This window comes from Apis florea, unplaced genomic scaffold, assembly GCF_048593485.1.
Source record: "Apis florea isolate Af1SG1 unplaced genomic scaffold, ASM4859348v1 contig_3203_pilon, whole genome shotgun sequence".
NCBI lineage: Eukaryota > Metazoa > Arthropoda > Insecta > Hymenoptera > Apidae > Apis > Apis florea.
Window position 1 is genome coordinate 3787237 of NW_028256723.1, and position 16087 is coordinate 3803323.

Below are 16087 nucleotides of genomic sequence, written 5' to 3' on the forward strand. Positions count from 1 at the left end.
ACAAACTTCAAAAGCATCAAAGCTTCCCTTAAAAAAAAAAAAAAAAAAATCTCCACTCCAACTCGACAAGATGAAAACGCTAACGAAAACGCTTGTGGACGACACTGGACATAACATATTTTCCAAGTCGTGGAAGATAGCCTCGTCTCGAACACGTCTCGAGAGCCTATTCGTCACGCGTCAGAGAGAGAGAAGGAGAGCTTAGGACTGGCACAGTCAAAGCGACTAATTCTGATTAGCTCCCAAGCGATCCCGGTATATCCAATTACGGTGTCTCTCAGCATGTCGCTCGGTTGGCCCGCCTTAATCCCGCGGAATAATTCGCCCTGGTGGCCTGTCATGTGTCGTAACCGACAGTGAAATACAGGTAGCCGTCTCGAGTGCTATCGTACTCGCTCTCCTCGTGTCTCCTCCTTGTACGGCTGTTGTAAATTCGGCGCACAAACCGACGAATGCGCCGACGAATCAATTAAACCGGTCCACGTCGCTTTCCCCGCAATTAACTCGATCGCTCGTTGTTCGACCGACCACCTTTCCTTCCCTCTTTTTTTCCTTCCTCTCCCACCCTCTGCCCCTCCTTTTATTCCCGCCTGGGATAAAAGCGGGATAAAAAAAACCTGTTAATTAAGCGGACCACGCACGTACGCCCGTGGCCGATCACGAGGATCGGTTATTATCGAGCGGTTATTAATTCGGTCCACGATGTATAGGGATGGTAGGGAGCAGTTGATGGGCTGGACGGGTATTGGCGGTAATAGATTTTCAATGGATGGATTTTTGCGGCAGATGTTGTACTTTTATTTTATTTTATTTTCTATCCCGCCTCTTTGATCATCCCCAATTCTTGAGCTTGATCAACCAGCTATCTTTCCTTTTCTCCATTGAATCCTTTCCAGAGCCAATAACTTTCTAATCCGATTAACTCGAGAATCGGTTAAAAATCTGTTTGTATTTGTATTCGCCTTGCTTTCTTCCGAAAATTTAAAACAGATTTTTGTAATACGTTAATTACGAAGCGGAAGAGTGCGAAAGAAATTACGCCTCCTCTCTCTTATCCACGATTCATCGCTACACCATTATCGAGCCTCGATCTCTCTCTCTCTCTTTCTTTCTCGAAACCGGTCGCCGCTTTCTAATCCGCTCGAGATCGATCCCAAGACGAGATAACACGGGGATCGACGCGGCCTGTTATCGATCGGCCGTCAGACACGTCCCTTGGCGTTGGCCAAGGTGAGCCGCGGCCACAAAAGAGAGGATTTCTCCTCCACGGATGGACACCGTCCATCGAGGGAAGACGGACGTTGACAGTTTGTCCAGGCAGGTTGGCTCAGCTCGATATTGTCGCGACTTGGAAGGTCGGTGAAAGGGGAAAGGGGTGAAAGGTCGGCGGACAATGGCCTCGGATGGATCGACTTTTAATCTCGTGGCGGCTGCGTGCCCCTCCCCTTTTTTTTTTCTCGCGCATCGTCGAACACCCGGCGTCGATCAAATGGACTGGAAACGCCTCTGTGCTCTCTTCTTCTAGACCCGCTCGGGCGAAACAAGGGGTTTTTTCACAGATTTCCACCTGGCGCCGGACTGTCGTTTGATCGATGGGCGGATTCGGGACGCGTGCTTGCCGGGATTGATGGATACTACGCGTGTTCTGCACGAAGTGGAACGTTGTTGCCGCGATTATTCGATCGTTGGAGCGTATTCTTCTATTTTTGGGAAATTCTCTGGCATTATTTTTTAACTGTTGGAATAAAATTTCGATCTTTATTGGATGTAGATCCTTTAACACGTCGCCACATCATCCGTATATGGGTGACGCTTCCTTCTTCAAGAATAATAAGATTTTAATCATTTACATTTGTATTTATATTTAAAAAGGTTATCGATCAAGTATGAATAGCCCTCTAGAATGTTACATTACGTATATATTTAATAATATAAATATATATAATAAAATATAGGATAGCGATTATATGGCGAAATATGAATGCAAAGAGAGTTAAAGCGGAATTTTAAAAGAAACTTAATGGAATAAGCAGTGAAATATAAATATAAAATATACTTTGGAATCATAGAATTTAAGAATAATAGAAACAGAAAAGAAAGACAAGTATGATTTGTTAGCGAATCGCTCTCCATTTTTATACAATTTTAAATCTAAAATTATACCGTATATAGTAACATAGAAGAGTATTATTACCACCGATAATATAGAAAGTGAGTTGAAATTGCCAATTAGAGGCTTATATTCAGACCGAAATAAATTGACTTAAAAAACCTTAAAATTGAAACGAACGAAGTAGGGAGAAATAGAAGTAGAGGCATTGAAAACAACTAATTCAGAATCGGTATTTCAGAATTAGTTAACGAAAACTAAGAACTGGTATATATAAATATATCCCAACTAAATTTTATATTAAGATATATATAAAAATATTAAAATTACTTTACGTTCTTACGGCTTTCCGACAGTAACATTTGGGCCCCGTGAAGAGCTCAACGAAATCACGCTGGCTGACGAATGTGTCAACGTGCAGATAATGTTGTAATTATGCAGTTTTATATTTCGATCGATTAAATGATTAGATTTTTTGAAAATTTTCATCCTGGATTTTGTTTAACGCGATGATGTAACAATTGTGCGATTTAATATTTCAATGAATCGAATCGTTAAGATAAGATTTTTAGATCAACCGAGATGTGGTGATAGGATTAACTCGTTGGAAAAAATCCAGCGTGTATTTTATACTCGGATATGAAAATGACTTCATAAAGCGTGAATGATGCATTTTGATAAGATAGATTCTCGACAAATCGGCTATAAAAAGACCTGAATCTTCAAGAGCACTTCACTTCTAGAGCACGTTCTTGGAGATGCACTGGTACAAAAGATCCGTCTCGTTGTTCTCTCGTTTGAACGCTTTGAACCTGTCCCCTTGGATTTTCAACTTGCCCATTTCAATTTGTACGATAAAAGATAAGACGAAGATATGTAATTGTACGTTCCAGTTAACAACATTAATTTCTAAAAATTTGATGAAAAAACTCGAATGTCCCGTTTATTCATTTCTTTCGACCGATAATCAAAGTTGAATTAAAAATTAATCTTGCGAATTATATTTTTCGATATAAAATCATCTAATAATGAATTTGATCCTGATATTTACGATAACTGTTTTGATACATAATTACATATACCCCCCAATCATCCGGATGTTTTTACGATTCCCTGCATATTATATTTACCCGTTTTATGTCTTCCTGTTTCTGCTCTCGTTTCGCGGATTAACCGTTGGTAGTACTCGTTGGTAAACGTTTATTTAGCAACTCTGGAACGATGATTCATTATCCTTGTCAACATGGTGGCTGGTGGTCTGCCTCGAGTTTATCCTCGGATAAAGACAAATGTTGATATCAGTTAAATAAATACTTTTCCGGATAAATAATTACATAACAAATCTTTGTACAAACTTTTCCCTTCCCGTGCAAACTTCGAGATTGGCCGACTTTTATCATTTAATCCCTCGATTCTATTTTTTCTTTCTTTCTTTTTTTTTTTTTTTTTTTTTATTATTTTTGATAAATTTTATCGGGATGAAATTGCATGAAATAAATATCACTGGTGCCCAATGCAAATATCCAATATCTTCTCGGATAAATAATCGTGCGACACAATCTCTTTGCACGAATTTTTTTTTTTTTTTTTTTGTTTTTATATTGCCTTCAAAGGTCAACATCGATGATCGATTTTTCTACCACTTTTTTATTACTTCGATTCTATTTCAATCAAATTTATCGAGATAAATTATAAAATAAACACGAATGCAAATTCAATATCCCCTCTCTCAAATAAATAATTGTACAAGGCGCCTTCTTGTATAAATTTTTCGCCCCTATCAAAATTCAACAAAAATTGGCCAATTTTTACCTCTACTCGTCCCTCTATCGATTCTCTATTATTTCAACAAATTTCACTCGAATAAACGTACTCCCAATTACAAGATAAATATCACTATCGAACGCAAATATTTTACTTGTAATATTTTCCCGAATAAATACAAATTTTTTTTTTTTTTTTTCATTTCGCCCGCAAAGTTTGCCCACTATACAATTTTTCACCGCTAGTTTCCCCTAGTTTTTATCTTATTTTAATCCATTTTATCGAGATGTATATTCGATTACAAAATAAACATCACTAGCCAACGCAAACAGACCAAAGTTGATCGATTCACTCGTCGAAAAATACAACGTGTTGCGCTCAAATTGATCGTGAGAAAGGATGGGATCGTGTAAACTTATATATTTCTCCATTCGTTGATCGTTGCTCTCCACTTGTTTCGTTCATTTTACCGCAATTGCCAATGATAAGAAATAAAACATCAAGATTTCCTTCATTCCTTTTTTTCCTTATAATAATTGTCCGTGTTGAAGTATCGCGTGATAAGTCGCGAAAGATTTCTGTCGCCTGTTTATTAATTTAATTAAGTTTAATTAAACAGATCTTGTCGATTCACGTGTTGCCCCCCTCATAATTAAATCAGAATTTTTATGTTTCGTGTTCCTCTCCCCTTTTTCCCCCCGCCATTTTTTTTTTCTCGAACGATACACGTGAATTTAATCACGTGGTTATCTCGTGGACAGAAGTTGCACGCGAGCGATCGCCAGCCATTGATTATGCCTCCTCGGAAAGGATTTGTAGGCCAATTCTCGCGTTTTCGTAGCCGTCATATTTCTTTTTTCTAATTTCGTCATCCTTCATCCTTCGTGCTTTTAAACTCTCCTCCATTGGAAGGAAAATGACTGTGAATCGATTGCTTTATCAGGTAAATTGGGAAGCTTTGCGAAGGAAGGATTGTGTAAAGTAATGTTTCGTAAATTTAAAAACAAGTTTCGTGTAAAAAGTCGATATGGATGTGTCAGAATTGTTTTATTACGATTTTAATTGGAAGGTTTGAAAGAAAAGAGAAAACTCGTGTAGAGTAATATTTTTTTAAAATGTTATATCAATAGTAAAATTTTGGTAATTGAAAGATTATATTCGTTTGGGAATTGTTATTGGCGATGAAAGGGTTGAGAAAAGAATTACTAGCTTGAATGACTAGGTTAAATAATTGTAAGCATCGAATAACGTTTAATTCTCTTAATCAGAAAATTAGATTAAGATGCGAGTGATCAAGATTCTATTAGCAGAAATTATCAGATTCTATCTAAAATCTAATTGCGAGGAATTGAAGGAAATGGATAATGGTAGACCGCTATTCGAGTTTTTATCGCATTAATGTACCCGGTCATTTCATCCTTTTATCATTTCCGCAATTAATTTCAATACATATATTGTATAATATACCATTCCATTAATAATAAATGCGATGTTGGTATCAGATTATGAAAATGACGCATATGAAACGTATCGCAGTCCCACCCATTTTATTACAGCTCTACAGTTTCTAACTCGAGTGTGCAAGTTCATTTTTTCCAATTTACAATTTAAAATTTACATTCGATATGATGATAAGTTTGAAGAATGATGAAACTGTGCCACACTTAAAATAAAAAAAATAACAATTCTCTTGAAACGCGTTTTAATTAATATATTATAAGAACCAGGAGAAATAAATCCAAAAACAGGTTTAAAGTACACCTGCTGCTCCCTCTGAGGTTCATCATCGTTAGACCCAATTCCTCAATTTCGTGAAGCGAACCCATTACACGGTTGGCCAGAAAAAAGGAACAAAATCGATCGTTCCGGGGAGAAATTCACCTGCTTTCCTCGAAACTGTTTTGCATTCGAAAGCCTGGTTAATTTGCAACGAGACAGGCCGGCAAAAAAGAAAAAAATTCGTTTTAAAAAGCGCAACGCTAGTGGCGCTGCTCGTGGCGCATAGTTGGCAAAAATGATTGGCCGTCACGGAACCACGGCGTGCGGTGTCGACCAAAGCGCTTTTGGTAAATATCCAATAATTCGAAAACGAAAAATCCAAAAACGAGCGCACGCGTTCGTTGTGTTATGAGGCACGATGCTTCGAAAGTACGACACGAGAGGGCGTGTGCGGAGCACTCGCGCAACCGCCTTCATATCTATAATTTTCTCGAGTATCTCCTTCCGAAACTACTTATACGCTTTGGCAGATCCTTGAAACCCGATACGCTGAGAGAGGATGGGAGAGGGGGAAAAATAGGGGATAGTTTTCTGGCTTGGACGGAGAATCGAGCATTATCGTGGTATTTCGTTGGTAATGGGCAGTGAAAGTGATCTTGAACGATAAAATGAACGGCGTTGAAGGACCGATGCGACCTCTCTCGCGGGAGATTTCAATCAGGTTTCGATGGTGCGCGCGATAAAAAATTACTAGGGACAGGTTTTATAGGGAAATTACTGGGAATCTAACCTAAACTACTTCCGTATGATATTTCTAGTAATTTTATGCATCAGATATAAATTTTTCAAATTTGATTTACAACATCGAGATTTATATGCATGTTGTGACATGAATTATTATTTTGATTCTGTGCGAGCAAATTTTATCCGTATTCAATTTATCAAATGTTGCGAATAATATGTGCAATATTTCAATATTTGGAAAGGTGATGCGTATAAATTATTAATAAAACGAAAGAGGGATTACCAAAGATTGGAAAATATTATTTATTTAAGCGTTAAGGGATTAAAATTTTATAATGAAAACTAAGAAGCTTATGTATAATTCTATCTCGCGTAAATTCAAAGGATCATTTCTTAAATATTAATCTTAGTTGGTACCATTTCAGGGACGAGTTCACGGTCCTCCAAGGATTTCTAACTACTGAATCAGCTAAGCTGTACACTCTTAGGAAGAGCGGTGAATTCTACTTTAGATTTAAGATTAGACACAGTCGTGAAAATAAAGATTAAGCATCTCCATGATGATAATAAAATTTACTCGGAGGATGTTTGCAATTTCTCTAATTCATAATCCTCCTTAAACCCCGCCCCTTTCAACCAATTTTCTTTGGTCGAAAAAGAAAGAAAGAAAGAAAAAGAAAATATATAAAATGTACATCCGAACCAAAATTTTAATTTTTATTAACAAAATTAAATTCATCTTTATCGAGTGTGTAAAATATTCCTCCAACGTCGAACCACACCATCCGTCAGTTTTCAATGAAATTTTTCGTTTGCGAGGGAAGATAAACTATCGAGAGATCTCGTTTCATGAAACCGGAAACGTTAACACGATACCGTGGACGAAGGATATTTTTTCATCTCAGTTTTATTATTTTTTTCGTGTCCATTAGAGAGTATATATATATATATATCCCGTGTATTCGCGATATTTCGTGAATGTGATTCCATACACGCCGAGATAAAATTTCATTTAATCCGGAAATTGAAATAATCGCGGATTCTAGCTTACATCGCAATCCGAGGCTTTTATATTATAATCACGATTTAAGCGAAATGGCGGTTTACAATGGACGAGGCTTTAACGGAATTATTCTTTTTCTCGCGTGAATAAAATTTCGTGTAATATCCTGTGCATCAGTTATCATTTCTTTTCGAGGATATAATTTAATGATCGCCAATCGTTAAATTTTATCATCTGTGTAAATACGATTCTCGATGCGAAAATTTTGAGGCGAGATCGTTATTGAAATTAATATCGCGTGTTGAACTCGCGAATTAAAGCGATCATGAAATTATCGATATAATCATCATTAATTTTATACATTTGTAAATTAATATTATTTTAAAAAAAAAATTTCTATCTTTATATTAATAACGAAACACAATTTACATTGATAATAACATATAATTAAATATAACATTTTTATATTTTAAATACGAAAGAGACGAGATTAAAAATATTTAGCGACGTAGTATTACACAGAGATGGAATTTTAAATTATTATGTGGAGAAACAGAATATAATAAGAAGTAGACTTAAATGTTAATTAATGTTAAGAAATAGCAAAACCGAATATAAATCCAAAATATATTATAAACATTCTAATAACTTTATGTAGAAAAGCCTACACTATATTATCTATGAACTATAAACCTTTATTTAACGCGTTTTCTTAAGAGTGCAATTTCACCGTAATACGTTTTTAATTAAACGTCGAATTAATTAAAACAATTTAATTAAACGCAAGCCATCATCGTTCCACGGGGTTCTTTCATCAAAAATTCATCATGGTGAATCTTCACGTGATGCAAATAAAATTTCTCGTTTTCAACTTGTTTACCAAAAGATTTTCTATGTTAGTTAAACAGAGAATTGTGAAGATTCATAACCTAATAATTCGCTATATTTCTTTTATACGTGTATTTCTAACTTTAATTCCTCAATTTTTTCCTTTTCTTTCTTATATTTTTTTATTTTTCTTAGATTTGCTTTCCTCGTATTTTCTCATTTTCTTAGAGCAAGTATGTGTGATATTTAAGGCTTTAGATTTTTGTTAGCTGTAAATTCATTGAATAGTTTTGACTCACGATCTTTCAGGAAATGTCGAGAGTATAATGGAAATGGATAGCCGTATCGCGTATAAAGACGCGTAGAAAGAATGGGATCGTATTTTCAAGAAAACTCAGTTGCGATCAATTGTAATCAACCGAATATCCGTATGCGAATATACTACTTTTCTTATATTGATGGACGATACAAAAAATCCTTCTATCGGAAAATTTTTCTTACAATTCATTCCATATACGTTCCGCGATATGATTCTCGTTTAACCAGAAATCAATTTAAACGATTTTATATTACTTTATTTGTGTTTCTCTCTTGGTATTATAATAGTAAATCTTTAATTCCATCTTTCTAAAATAATCTCACGAATTTTTTGACACGCACAAAGAAATATACACATAACCTATTGATTCGATACTCTTACGCATATAATTATTATTATTATTATTTTTTCGTATCATTCATTTTTAATTGCCATATATATTTAACAAAAAATTCTCATTCTCTTACTTCTAATCATTAAAATATAATTTTATCCAAAGTATAACCTCAAAAAGTTAATAAATCATACCTTAAAAACTCCATTACAGCGTGATTCAACAAAATTTGAAAAATTCCAAAACTTCTTCGCAAGAACGCGAACCGGAATCCAGTTTTTTTTTTCCTCCGATATTTTCGATTCGTCTTTTCACAGATACACCAACCAAGATGTCGTAACTGATCGAAAAACGCAACGATACCGCGAAAGCCAGTCACGCAGCGGAAGTCGATAATGCAAACGAGATCAAGTTCGGTCAGCGGTTCTTATCGTTGCTAATGAAGAAAAATTGCCCGGTTCACATGGAAGCACGCAACTATACGGACAGTAAATAATCGTTGGAATATCCGATCGTGTGGAACTTCGTTGGCAAGGGGATGAAACGTTTGCACGCGAATCCGCAACAGAATCAAGACGAAATGTATCGCGTAATTGAAGCTCAAAAGACTTCCGCTTTTGAAATGGAGGCGCTTCGATCGCGAATCGAGCGCCACCATTGATCGTGGCTGTTAACGTCAGAATCGGAATAATCAAACCTCATGGGATTGCCGTGAGTGGCTCTGTTTGTTAAATGATCGATAAGACGATATTGTCTCTCGTTCGAGTTCGACGACGTTTGACCTCGTGATCGAAGTAGACCTCCGTGGCCCGATTACATCGCTTGATTACCGTTATCCTTTGATAGATTTTCGATGAAGGATCTTCCACTTTATCCCGTTTGATAGTGGCTGGCGACGCGTGAACATCGATTTGTTAGGCCTTTTGTGCGAGGTTATATGTGATTCGAACGAAAACAATTTCTCGATCGTGTGGATGTGATAGAATTTGTGTGTGTAGAATTCAGATGCGATATAAAACATATTTGAAATGGAAGTATTATTCATTTATAATTCTCTCATTTTTCAAAATACCATTTCGAAATAGCAATTGAAACTTCGATTATAATATTTGATTCGTGTTATGATTTCGTTTTAACCTTACATTCAAAGTATTTATAAGTAATAATATAATAATTATGAGTATAACACGATACAATTATATATATCACGAAGAGCAAACAATTTAATTAATTAAATTTCAGATGTTATTATTTCATGATTTCTCCTTAATCTATAGGATTGCTTCTTTAACACAGGAAGACTTCGATTTCATTCGTACTGTGATGCAACAATCTTTCGTGTGAGCGTCACTATTCACAAGAAACATTAATAAAAATAGAGGAGAAACGAAGGTACATTATTCTCGACATTTAACAGAGACATTCAAATTCACTACCACGGAACAATTCTCTTTTTCAATTGCAGGTACATGCACACGAGAGGGAAAAGCCCATATTTACCTCGATTCCCTGTACGAATCGTACTTTGTAACGAAACCATAGGGGTTGCGAGTACAAAAGCTTCTTCCCTCCCCTATTCACTCCGGGCTTTTTATCGTTAATATTAGAGGGTCCTGGCTCTCGCCGTCGCGTAATGCAATTGCAAAGAAAAGAATTTGCTTGTGGTTTATGACGTTGTTCTCCCCTTCCTGCACTTGACTGCCAATGACGTTTCCATCATTTCTTACTTCCGCGAGTAAACGTAAGTGGCATCCATTTTGATTTGATTTGAAATTCTAAATGATTGTAGATTTTATTAATGGGAGTGAACAGATGATTCGAGCTGGTATAATAGTCCAATTATTTTCAAAAAAGAATTCTAAGATTATAAGATAATAATTTCTGATTCTGCTTCGAAATGGAAAGAACAACTTTGTTTAATTACTATATAATTATCAGCTCGATCGACCAAAGATCTCGATTTCACAAAAAAAAACGCAATTCATCAACGTTGTCCTTACGAACAACAACAAAACTACACAAACAGCCTTTTGATCCATTAAGACAATAGAATCCACCGATAACAAGTTAATTGCTTAAAGAACCCTTCCCACTAAAAAACACTCTCGAATTCCACTTACAGCTCCGCAGCCAGCCTCGGCCAATTCCCGCATTCTTCCCAACCGAGTGAACTGAAGAAAAAAGAAACTCGCTCTGAAACAAGAATTCCTCGGATGCTCGCGAAAACGAAGCCGCTGCACAGTTCTTGGGCCAAGGAAAACGATATTACGCTGTTCGCACACGAACAGCAACCGGCAGCAAAGGGCCTACTTAATTTCATTACAGTGTTTGATGTTTACTGCGCACGGGAGACCCAACGCAAACGAACTCGCCCCGTTTCCGTATCCGCCCACTCGAACTCGATATCGTGACCCATGGAATTCGGCAGCCTTTCATAACTCGTCCAACTTTACGAGTCACACGAGATGCAATCCCGCGTTATCGGGTTAATTCGCGTGCCTGGAACCCTCCTCGAGACTCCCTCGAGTGTATCGCGGAACCACGTGGCTTTCGAAATAGAGGGCGGGGGGGGGAGAGGAGGAGAGGTATATAGATTGCAACATTGTGGTGGTTTATCGGGGAATTGGCGAACTTTGGAAAGGGTGGTGGAGGGGGGGGGGGGGAGAGAAACGTGGCTTTTGCTCGATGAATTTCTTAGAGTTGCGGTGGATTGATTGGCCGGTGCGCTGATTGGGTTGCAAAGGGGATTGGATTGATTACTTGTGGAGGTGGTTTTGGGAGGAGAGTTTGGAGACGGTTAATTATTCTTTGGACGGAGGGAGGGGAGGAGGGGGTTTAGATTAGTTTTAGATTGTTGGGATAATTGGTTTATTATTCTGTATTTGTAACTGAAACTTTGTCAAAAGTTGAATTTTTGATTTGTTCAACTACAGTGACGAATATTTATCTTGAAGACAAGAAAATATTCTATTTGATTTCGTCAACAGATGCGCATACATTTCTGTCCAATTTCCGGCCAAATTTTCTGCACGTTACACGTACATTCTACGCGATATTTCGCATTTCACTGGATAATAATTCATATTAATCCAACGCATATATTCGACGTTGAATATGCGATGAGTCTTTATAGTTGCGATAAGCCTCGTCCAATGAATAATGCATCCCTTGTGCACACGTTTAATTTTTATTAAATCTCATCTTACGATCGAAATGTTTAATCAATACCGCGTACGAACGATATAATTCGTATAAATACACATTGTATGCTCATCAGCCTCTGTAATATGTTGATAATTCAAACGAGTATCGGTCACTTTTCGTATCTCATTGATTCGAACGATTATCACGAGGTCATCTGCGTCTCTGGAATATGTCGCAATTGTCGTGTATGCCAATCGATTACGCGTCATCAATCTCTCGACCGGCCGTGAGAACCATAGATCTACCGTACAGACAATCTTGACTGTGAATTTCTAACCAAGATCTATTGTCTTTCTCGATCGAAGATCGAATCATTATTATACGTCCCACGTGTATAATTTGCACGTTTCTATTATATTATAGACATTAAGAAATTTTATTATATTGAAATTATACGAATACTGTTTAAAATTTTGAAATTTTACCTCGAATAATGAATTAGATAGTGAATTGTGATATTGTTTGGTATAATTTGAAATGAATTTTATGGATCATTTGTAATAAAGACAATGGTTAAGATGACATTATTATTATCTGTATTGTCATGTTAGTAATAAAAAAAAATGGATTATAGTAAAAAAATCCAGAGATAGAATTGTCATAAAATGTTGAAATTGCACATATCTTCTTTTAACGTAGCTTGTGTTGTTAAGAGGTTAGCATTGGAGTATTGTGGTTAGAATAGTACTGTCACGATAGGTGATAGTAGTAGTTAAAGTGGTTAGACTAGCATTAGAATAACACTGTTTCGTGATGTTGCTTCGTGATGAGTATTATTGAATATTTGTAGATGCCAATAGTATTCGGTCTAAAGATCAGTTAATAGTTATTTAGTTAATAAATCTTTCTTACTTTTCTTCCAAAATTTTTATCGAAACCCTTTCGAACGACATTTTGAATAATATACAACCTTAATCACGAATCTGTAATAAAGAATCAGCGAGTCAATGACTTGTCATGTCGATGAAAACATTAGCCGAATAATCAATCTGTTATTCGTTGAACTATCGTCGAATTGATTGTTCTTGCTCACCATTCGAATTATTATGCGCATTAACTTGAATTCGAAATCGAAATACGTGTGTATATATACGAGGAAAAAGAGAAAACGAAAGAAATCCTATAATTCCAATGCGTAGAATTTCAAACTAAAATCCGATTTGGAAACGAAAAAGGAAAAACAATCGAGATTTCCTCATTGTATTATTTTGATTAAAGTTTGCAATCGGACAAATAAGAAATACATTCGTGATCAGAGTTGACGTTTCATATTGGCAATTCGATCTATTTTAATACATTTCTTTTTTTTGAATGCACTTTCCAATTTTTTCATATACGATATTTTTACGACTTTTTTATATATTGTTAGAGAAAACACAAAATAAAAGCATATAGTTTGAGATATATGAATTCATATTTCGTACGTGACGGAGAGAATTTTAAACGTGATATAAAAATCCGCTGTATAAATTTTCTGCAATTAACTAAATTATACGTGTAACAAAATGAAAATATAATTATATCGTATCCCGCTTTCCCGGCCGTTTTTGTCATTAGCGATTTTAATTCTTTTAAATTTAATGAATTTACAATGATGTAAATTCAAAGAACGTTGAAAATTTTTTGAATTACGCGCCATATCTATAGATCAACACCTATTGCCATTTTCACTACTATTTAAACGAAATAAAATGAAAAAAATTATAACCAAAAATAATTTAAGTAATTAAATTATCATCAAATAAACCATCGTTGTCTGTAATACTGCGTGGAAAAAGAGTGCAGTAGATAAAAAAAAAATCTCGCGCTCTTTCTTTCGAACAAGAAACATCCTGAGTGAAACAGACAGATAGAATTTTTCCAAACCTTTCTAACACGTTCCTTTTCGCTCGACGCGGGCACGTATATACTCTCGGCATGATTATAGGGATGGAATATATGTGCACCGTAAAGGAAACGCGAGCTATCTAGCAGGGACCAATTAAGAAGGCTGATGGAACGTGGTAAATAAGTTGGCGCGAGGAAATTCCGGTGTGCACGGAGGCGTTAGCAGCGTATTTCGACTTTTTTGGAATGTCTCCTGTAATTTTCAACCTTCAAAATGACTGTAATTTGTGGAATAATATACTCTTTTAATTATTTAACTCAACGAATCTCGTAAGAGAATATCATCCTTTCCTTCTTATACATTAAAATTCTCTTAATTCGTTCTTATTTATAAATATTATTGAGATTCATTCTGACGAAGATTCTGACAAAATTAATTAGACAAATCCGTATCCGAGCTCAACAGCGATAATTCATCGATTCTACTTCTATTTACCGGGATCTCTTTATTTATTACGATTGTTAATGACAGCCTCAACATGTGTATCGGCGATAAATTTCGTCTTAACCGATCGATGGTAATAAATTATCGTTTAATTGAAATAAACGTTCTCCCAGCATCGTTTGATGTATTTTTAATCTCACGTGTAACGGTTAATGAATGTTGTAACGTTTTTCATTTGTCTTGTTTCAACTCGAACAGATGCTTCGAATCTGAAAGATTCACTCGATTCCACGATTACTAACCTCTTTTTTCTAACCTCTGAGTTCATCGAAGCTGTCTCTTCGAAATAGACGATAAAACTTTTTTCTAAAATTCTATTACTCTCGTTTCGCTTTTAAATTTTATGCCCGACAATTACTCTTTCTCCTCCTCGTCGACACGCGACCAAATTCATCGGCATTCCATTAGTTGGACAACAAAGGTCAGCGATTCCTCGCGGCAAAAGCTCCCGAACGAAGGCAATACCCTTCCTCGCAATTGTACGAGCATGAAATTGATTCGTGATTCTTGGAAGACGGCAAAGGTGAAACTAATAGCCGGCCATTTGCGATCCACCATAGAGAAAGAGAGAGATTCCCAGGAATTCTTCGCAACCGACCCCATTGCGTTAAGCCATTACGTTCATTACGTCGCTAGTAGAAACTTCCTTTCCCTCGACTCCTCCTTGGCTTGCGAGCAAAGCCGATAAGCGCAGTGGATCGCGTGCAAACCGCGTCTGTACAGTGGCGCCCTCCTCTTCCTCCGCCATCTTCGTTTCCCCTAATCACTGGCAACCGCTCTCTACATCGAGATCGTTTATTAATTATAGACGAAACGTGGATGGGAGAAAGCTGATTTAAACGTCGATCTCGATAGAAATAGTTTAGGGAAGCATTCTAGCATGGATGGTTAATGGAAATGAACCGGGCGAGAAAGATAGGAAGGAAAATCGAGTCGATTGGCAAGCAACGAAAGCAATTTGTGTACTTTCGTTGCTCGGGGAATTAGTCGGTGGTGGTTTATATTTGAAGAGTTTCGTGTCGGGTGATGGAGTGGATAAGTGGAGTTTGTGGTAAATTTTTCAATAGTGTTGTTTCAAGCCTCTTCACAGTTTCTATCCTTCTTTATAGATAGAACAGTGTCTTCTTTAATAATGGAACTTGCTGATACCAATACTGATCCGATACCTCTCGAAATACTAAAAAATACCGATCGTTCCATCCACGTTCGAGCATTCCTTAACACACGTGATTACACGCCTGCGATCACGAGCAGAGCTTTACTACTGATCCACAACAGACTCGACGATTCTCTTCCCGCAAATAAACTCTCGGTGCAACCTAACCTAACCAAGTAGCCCTTCAAAGAGATATCTTTGTATAACGGTTATTTCCAGAATCGCTCGTATATTTCCACTTTTCAACCAATGCATCAAACTGAAGCCACGAAGAAGCGTCTTGGCAGATGGAAGCTGGGTAAGCAATCGGCTCGCACCGTGTAATCCCATTCGGCTGATATCTCGGCGGAGGCACGACAAACCTACGTAGTTTGCGGAGGGCCAGATTTTCCATTGGATCGCGCGATCCACGCGCATATGGATCACGAAACACGTGCGGTCAACATTCCTCCATCTCCTAAAACACCTGGGTTGCGTTCGCGTGGGCGTGTTCGGCGCTCAGAAACACTTATGCATGCTCGGTTCATTAGAGGCCGGTGGAAATACGGCCGTGTAATCCCCCACGTTCGTTCTC

At 36.8% G+C, this 16087-nt stretch overlaps 1 protein-coding gene and 2 long non-coding RNA genes across 10 annotated transcripts in view; all 3 read left to right on the forward strand.

The window, feature by feature from the left end:
• The window catches only part of LOC147657147 (uncharacterized), a 105641-nt gene extending 98755 nt beyond the window's left edge, over positions 1 to 6886 (forward strand). Inside the window, exon 4 of the long non-coding RNA XR_015292934.1 lies at positions 6763 to 6886. This is a non-coding gene — a long non-coding RNA (uncharacterized LOC147657147). The remainder of the gene's footprint in view (positions 1 to 6762) is intronic.
• Positions 1 to 16087, forward strand: part of kug (FAT atypical cadherin kugelei) — a 493364-nt gene that overhangs the window by 371924 nt on the left and 105353 nt on the right. The window lies entirely within an intron of this gene.
• Positions 10099 to 12547, forward strand: LOC147657148 (uncharacterized). The gene is made up of 3 exons (XR_015292947.1): positions 10099 to 10213; positions 10287 to 10562; positions 10944 to 12547. It is a non-coding gene; the product is annotated as an uncharacterized LOC147657148 (long non-coding RNA).